The following is an 8,842-nucleotide window of genomic DNA, read 5'->3' as shown; positions in this document are numbered from 1 at the left end:
TCCCAGCGCTTGATGTTGTTCTAATGACATCATGATTCTGAATTCGAAATTTGGAGATTTATAGTACAGTCGGAGACTTAAACAACTGCTTGTTCCATGCAGTACTATTTGGACAAGGGATTTTTTGTTCTATTTTATTTATACATTCTCAGCTAAAAGTAGATAAAGGAAGTTAATAAAAATTTCACAACGGAAGAGAAAGATCATCTTGTATCCTTATACTCTCCCAGAATATAATAATAGAAACTATTATTCTCCTTTATTTATTGGTTTCGGCGTACAGTTCTGTGACGTTGACATTTTTTCTGGCTATGTAGTGATAAGAATCGTCTACTGAACTTGTCTACAGTGTTCAAAAGCGCGCATCACGTTACAATAATATCCCGCGGAATAATAAATAATGCATACAATCACCAAAGAATGCCAATTTCAGTATATAATAACAAGCTAATATTCCCTCGTCATAGTGCTGTGTAATTGTAAAATAGAATCGAATGCCCGTGCCAAAGGGTACCCGGTCTTGACGATCTACAGAAACAAATTTCGTTTGGTGTAAAGGGAAAATAGCTATGAAATTTATATGAATGGATCTTTAAAAATCAATGACACCGGGTGTTCACGAAAAGGCCGAACATACACTGTCCTACCGGTAGCATATGTGCACACAGAGTACTACAATGTAACTTCCAGACTAACGCTTAGTCTCTGAATATATATCATTTTGATTGCAACAAATAAACCCATTTAAATTGAAAAGGAGCCCCAGGGAGACCAGAGATTCAGAACCTGGACAAAGCCAGACTTGCTTCATTTAGAGCTTTAGCACTGCAGGGAGGGCTAGGCTGTAGGGAAAATAATGTGGTTCAGGGACTGTGAGACTACATAGCTTCAGTCCTCCAGATGTTTAGACACACAGTTTGATGATGGCTTATCGGTATTTCAGTTTGTTACGAAGTCGAATCAACACATTACGTTCTCAGAGGCATTTCCTTATATGCTTTGATGCCATCAGACATATTTCGAGTCGTGAATTCTTAAAATTAATTTCTCTCCTCACACCTTCTTGTTTAAATGTTCTGAAGTATCATCGGAGCAATGCTTCTGTGAAGTTATTACGACAAGGCATACGCATTACAAAAAACAATTGAAATCGATTAATTGTAATAAAACGAATAAACTAACATATTGAAAAACAATGTGCTTGGTGTATCTGTTATATTGTCGCGAGATATAGTTTTATGTTGCAGTATCAGTAATGGAGGAGAAATATGCGGAACAATCTACCATCATGTGAAAATTAACATCTTGTAGTGAGGTACATTCTGGAAGCCTACATTCTGAGAATATAATGGTATTTCATACCCGGTATATCAGTAATGACTTTATATGTATACATTCAGTTGAGTAGCATATATGTCATTAATGTATATGTTACAGTCAGATTGTGAAATCAGTCATTTCGTGAAATGACTAAGAGGATCAGCCATTTCGCTATTGGCTATATAAATAGGTTTGGACGTTTCCATCAAATTTGATGTAAATGTGCTTGATGACGATTGCCAATGTTCGTGATGCACGAAACAAATCGCCAAAACGCATTTTGTGGCCCCGACTCTCAGAAACACGAAACAGATGTCTTAGTGGGATACATGGGAAAGATCGTGCGAAAAATCAGTATAAATGGCCTGTCCAACACTGCAATATCACTGCACATAAAGTCACACAGAGACCATGCCAAGGATAACCCAGGAAAAAAGAGAACGAGCAGTAGGGATAGATGAATGGCTGACCCTCTTAGTTATTTCACGAAATGACTGAAAGTTATAGTCATTTCACGAAATGACTGATTTCACAATCTGACTGTAACATATATAACCTTCATGTGTGATTGTTAGCAATTGTCGTTTCGATATTATCTGGAATGAATAAAACAAGAATTCATAGCATCTGAACGCTACTGGGCTAAGGTTATTCGACAATATGACGTGGAAAAAAATCATTAAGCAACATCTTCTGCCAATGCAATGCAGAACACGTTATTTGCAAAGTCTTTCGTTCATGATTTATTGCGAGTGTTTCATTACCCGCGTGTGTCACGTGTTGATAGAACTCATACATGGCATAAATATGAAATATGATATGGAAATTTCTTAGGTTGGCTGGGCCCTAGACATCATGATTAGTTTAAACCTGACATACTTGAACTGGATAAAAACTATTAAAGGAAAGACAAACTTATCAATTTTGAAAAAGGTTATATTGATTTCTGTTTTGGAAGTCTGGTGGGCAAGTTTGACATTTTATCACAGGAGACCATTAAGAAGGACAATTAATTGTTAATAGCAACCATACCATCTTTGACAAATGCTGGTCTTTTTACATCTTTGTGAGTTAATGGTGTTTCTTCGGCGTATTCTCTTTTCAGCTCCGTAGCAAAAAAGTGTTTTTTGAAGGTGCATATTTAAACAGAAAAATATTTTAAATTTGAATGCAGCACGAATGTTGTTTGGTTAACAAAAGGTATCAAATGTACCGTGACGTTGATTTCGTAGGGACTATTGTGGAACCGACTCTGTGGGTGAGCAAAGATTTTATTCAGGGTATAACGTTTAATGCAACTGTAACTTGTGTTGACTTTCGGTTTATAATTCGTCTTGCATCATGCATATTTGGTATTATTTCTAATATTTCATTTTTTTAATTCAGTGATTCGAAGCCATTGGGGCTCTCCTGACACACTGCCACTTAATTGACTCTGTTCTGATAAGTTCTACGCTTAGATACTCTTTCTCCTGAAAATTTACAAACAAATTTGCAACCGCATTCTGGGGGTTTCTCTGCAACGCATGGAGGGCAAAGCTTGGATTGTTTCCGCTATTATTTAAAGAAAATATATCCATTGTTCAATCCTACAAACATATTTTATAATCTCCCACTACTGTTTTAAAACAAGCTTTCAATGAATCAATAACTATTGCCAAACATAAAATTGGATGATACTATGAACACAGTGGCCTCCTAAGATTAACAGCGAGGAAAGTGATCTAACTTCCTTCTATGTAATTAAAGACCTCCAATCAAAATGTACACACTATAAATGACCTGGGTAGAAGAACAAAACCACCTAACCTTTGGAATACCGTCCCTGTGATCAATGCTCAGACCTTGAAGATTAAGAACAATATTTCATGTCGTGTTGTAAATGTTCAAATGTAAGACAGACCTTATTTCATTCCCTTTCTCTCAAATTAATTGCATTCAAAACCTGGCCAAAACAGACAAATTTGGCCTCCTTTTTACAAATAGTGACCTGGATAACATTGAAATAATCTGATATTATATATACAACTTCAAACAAATCTAGATCCCTAGGTAATCCTTGGTCATTATATATTTGTATTAGTAAATGTATTGTTGCCCTTACTTATTATGAATCTCATTTATGTGGTTTATACAATATTGTCACTGTTTCTATATGGAACGTTTACGCAATGAATATCTTGTATATTGTATTGCACATGTACAGTTGCATGTTTGAGGTAACATTGGTTATATCAGTACAGAGTACATTTACATCAACCGTCTTGGTCTGGTTATTGAAGAACAAAACTTTATTTTTTTTACCCTTTTATGCGATGATACGGGACAGTATAATTTTCAAGGTAATAAATCTTGTGTTTAGCAGAAGAGACTGCGTCGTTTGATAAATATAACGAAAGAAAATAAAATCAGACAAGATTGTGTTTTACATCAATATTCTACTCTTATAAATGAAGAGCAAAAGTTTATCTGGAACAGTTCTTAATACAAAGAAATGAGACAGCGTTTATTAAACTGCTCTCATTTCAAGGTCATAAATCTTGTGTTGCTCAGGGAAGACTCTGGCGTTTGTGAAATATAATGAAATCAGAATGAAATCAGATAATGTTGCCATGGTAACTGATAGTTTTTGTCAATTCCTTTGAGTTTGTCATGTGACTAATTTCGTTGAAAAAAACAAGCTGTGTGGACAGTAAGGATGGCAGCCAGTAAACTATTGGAGATACAAGCGAAATATCCTAAAACCTGTCATCGAGGTCAGATCTGCAGATCTGCCACAGTGTAATAAAACACTTTTTCTCTGGGGCGGCTGACCGCGCTGATGAATGCTTGACCCAAGCATGACCTTGCGCTGGGGTTTATTTTTTATGGCGGATGAGCATGATCATGTTTCACGACGGATGAGATGCGCAGGTGGGGCAAAGGACAAACAGCATGCATCTGTATCTCGCGCCTCGTTCTACAATCACTGCAGATGGACTATGTGGAAATGGTGACAGAAAGACGAAAATACGGACCATCTGCCTGTCCAAATGGTCATGACCTTATAGCTATTATGGCTTGGCGATAAGTGTCCTGTGATACAATCTATAGACTGGATATATCGTTTCCGGTGCATTGTCTCTCGATCAAACGTCAAAGATTGATGAATCTTATTGATTATGTATACAAAAACTGCGTCACACTCTTCAACTATTTACAGTGTCATACCTTCAGCTGTGCACATCAACGATCCCAGGACTCAATATAAAACCATAGGCGGAAGATCCGGGGGGTCACGGGTGGCAATTCCCCACCCCCATATCTTTTGAAGCCCCTTCCAAAAATATATGAGAAAGATATAAGCTTCCATATTTATGAGAATCGCCAATAATAACATACACTGACTTGAGTTTGCTTGACTTCGGGATTGCAAAATGAAATGAATTTCAGTATGTTTACTTTATGCCACAGTTAAGCATTGGAACCAGGTATATGCTGTATGAAACAATTCATCCATTGTATGAAACCACTGACAAAAAGGTCCATAAACCTTTGTATCGTCATTTTAAAAAATCTGAATGAAAATCTATTATTGTTTGGGTCAGTGGATTTGGACATGCTTTTCGACTGAATGGAAACATTATTGCATCTCAGTACGCGTCACGGGCGGTGGGGTAGCCTGGTGGTTAAAGCGTTCGCTCGTCACGCCGAAGGCCCAGGTTCGATTTCCCACATGGGTACAACGTGTTAAGCCCATTTCTGGTGTCCACCGCCGTGATATTGCTGGAATATGGCTAAAAGCGGCGTTTAAACCCAACCCACTCACTCACTTAATGTGGGAGGAAAACCCTAAGTTAAGCAACTCTCAGATTTTGCAACATTTGTGAAATCCACGAATGGAGGTATGATGTGATTATTACAGAAAGAGTTAGGTAGATATGTTTTTCTTAGGGTTGCTCAACTTGGGCATGTTAAAAGGAAGTGGTATTCGTCACCCTCTGCTTAATTACATAATGGCTGTCAGATCTGACAACTCCAGTCCATTTTCCAGTTTGTATGGGTACTGTATGACTAACTGTTCTACAGCGGGTGTACCATATTCTAAGGTTTGGAGATAGTTCCAGAAAATAAGAATCTAGATGTGGTTTTTCTTTACAAAGTTTGTAATATTTACCTTTTGAGGAAGCATTTACTGTTGCATTCCAAGATTGATAAAACTGATCAATAAGAATCATTTTAACAGTGGCTTTTATAGCATTTGGAGAAACAATATACTGTGACATCCACACATGATATAAGCCAGTATCCCGTAGGATATTTTCTATTGCCGTAAGTAGGCTAAACCTCTAATTAGGACAGGTTGACTTCAGGGTATACGTTCTATGAATTGCATATTTTCATATTCCCAAACTTCTGAAGCATACGGTAATATGGGTTGTACAAGCTGATCAAACAGTTTTAACTGGCAGTTTAGTGGCACCTCTAACATTCTTATTTTTCTCAATACTGCATACATGGCTCTGGATGCTTGGACATGTAATCGTTTAATACCTTTACAAAAACGTCCATTATTGATAAACAAAATACCAAGATAAATGCATTCTTTTACAACCTCAATATTTTAATGATCAAGTTTGAAAAGGGAAGATGTTTTACAACTTCCTCCAGAAAATATTACAGCCTTAGTTTTCAGCTTCCATTTTTTGCAGTATTCTGAGAAAATATTCAATGCATGCTGAACATCATCATTTGTTTCGGCAAATATTACAATAACTTCTGCAAACAACAATAAAAACAACTTAATGTACAACCCTATATGATCTCCAAACATACTTTTAGTGGACTTCAAGCTAAGAAATTTATGTTCCGCAAACAAAGATTCCAGGTCATTCAGATACAGATCAAATAGTAACGGTGACATATTTTCACCCTGTCTCACACCAATATCACAAGAAAAGAAAGGGATTCAATCCCATCATGTACAATGCAATATATTTTTAAACATGTCATAGATAATACGATAATTTTCCACTAATATTATTCCTAATCATACTTTGCCAGAGGCCATTGCGCTAAACATAGACTACGCAAAACAGTATAAAATGATTTACTAAAATCGATGAAAAACAGTTTCCCCTTCGTATTTTGGAAGATATCTATCAGAAATTAAAAATATATATATTATCTATTGTGGAATATTATTTCCGAAAGCCAGCTGTAAGTCACTTGACAATGGACATTTCCCAGTAGTTATCGGGGTCGACTTGGCTACCTTTGTTTTTTTCAAAAAGGCTTTATGTAATCATCTGACCTTGCTTATTTTGAACAAGGTTAAATAACACGGACATGTCAATTGGACTTACATCACTCATGTCTCTATTGTCATTATGTACATCAGTATTCACGTTTTTAAAATGGTTATATAATGTGTTGATTTCAATTTCACATGGTTGGCTCTCGCTTTTACCAAATGACTTTAAGGACAATTTGTATGACTTTCTAATAGTTTGTCTACAGTGTTTTCACAGTGAACAGGGCAGAAGGTGTGAACAACAAAGAACACCAGGAAAACTATACACGCAGTGATACTTGATCACACGTAACTCTTAACTGCGTCAAAGTCGTATCTCTATGTGCATATAAACCGAGAAATGAAGAAAACTCTTCAGTCAACATTGGGAGTTTACAGAATCACGGCACAGAATTTCACTGCAAGCAACAGGCCCACTTTGGCACAGCGGACGTAAGTTACATCAACTGTTTTGCGTTATTAGAGGATTGTATTACAAGAAGCTACATTTAATTGTTTCACATGCATTTAGTGAATTACATAAATTTAACTCTTCAGATAAACTATCACTGTATCAAATTTGCATATGCATCCAGTCTATAAAGTGTGGCAGTTTTCGAGTCATTCTGACATAAAGGAGATAATATGATTTCCAACAGAAAGTGTTCATTGATGTCAACGCTGTGAAATTTACTCTAAGGTCAGTTATATATGGGGTTACTTCGTATGGGGATAATATTATCACGGCCATATTTTATACAGGTTACGTTTTTTAAAGGTAAATATCGTTAAATGTGATTTTTTTGTGTTCGTCGTCAAATCTTGTTCAAAGCTTACTTCAGTGATAATTATTCGTTTCTGCCAAAGTGGACGGCAGTTCTTCGGCCGTTTCAGCAGAGAGTCTGCAGTGAGGTTATTCGTGTCATCACGTATGATAAATTTATAGGCGATATAATCCTGATCCAACCATACGATAAAGCAATTCACTTTATCAGCCCCAAATAACTATTAAACGCAAAAGGTCACGAAACTCATATATCGATAATGTGCATTCATATATTATCAAAAACGAACATATGTTTTATCTCACTCACATAGGAAATCCTGTTTTAAGCACATTGAGTTGTTTTAAACTTTGAATCAGTGCCTTAAAGAAACAGAAATAATCTAAGCTCTGGAGGCTGTTTCGTGTCAACAAATTGTTCCAAGAATATTCCGTGTGAAGCCCATTTCTGGTGTCCTCCACCGTGATGTAGCTGGAATATTGCTAAAAGCGGCGTAAAACCAAACTCAGTCAGTCAGTCAGTCAGCCCAAGAATATTCCATTTATGTAGATATAATTACATATATCCCTTTTCTTTAATCATACATATCGAAAAAATAATAATGTGCACCACCGACATGCATTGAGTTATAAATACTAATGTACAATTTGTGATCTCCGTTAAACTATTAATTCTATCATCTGAGAATATTTTTACAGGACAATACCTGAAAACGGAACGTCTTTTTCTTACAGCCCTCATATATATGAAATGACGTACATATTTCTGTATAGTTGTAAACAGGTTTACTATATTACTGCGACTCGTATTGTGCTGCAGGGGTTAAAGCGCCCGCTCGTCACGCTGAAGACCGGGGTTCGAATCCCCATATGAGTACAATGTATGAAGCCCATTTTTGGTATCTCCCACTGTGATATTGCTGGAATATGCTAAAAGCGGCGTAAAACCATACTCACTCACGTATTGTGATGCAACTCCATATATATGTATATTGCATAAACGGACATGATTTTGTTAAGTAACAATAAATATGGTTTGCACTTGATGTACAATATCAGATATAACGTGCTTCCCGACAGCTGCGTCATCAGTTATGGAGATTATAAACAAGAAATTAAACGAACATATTGGCATATTTATTATGACTGTCATATTATGCGATCAGATTCGTCAATACGTTGGTCGCATTAAGCATCAAATAAGCACATAATTTCATACCATCATTCAGCGTGGGTAATTCTATTAACACTGTTGCGCAAATGTATATTCACCTGTGGCAATGTATTCACGGTATGCCATATCGCGGTTCGATTTATTTGTTTCTTAATTGTTTGATAGTGATTCTGGAGGTCGGTGCGTAAATAATGATGCATACAACTTTATGAATGACAGCTTATTGATTATTGCATAGAGCATATGCAATAAACAAATAAGTTGTCATCCATAAAGTTGTATGTCTTAACAT

The sequence above is a fragment of the Haliotis rubra genome, unplaced genomic scaffold (genome assembly GCF_003918875.1).
Source record: "Haliotis rubra isolate DU_JTF1 unplaced genomic scaffold, ASM391887v1 Scf2, whole genome shotgun sequence".
Lineage (NCBI taxonomy): Eukaryota > Metazoa > Mollusca > Gastropoda > Lepetellida > Haliotidae > Haliotis > Haliotis rubra.
This window is presented reverse-complemented; position numbering follows the sequence as displayed.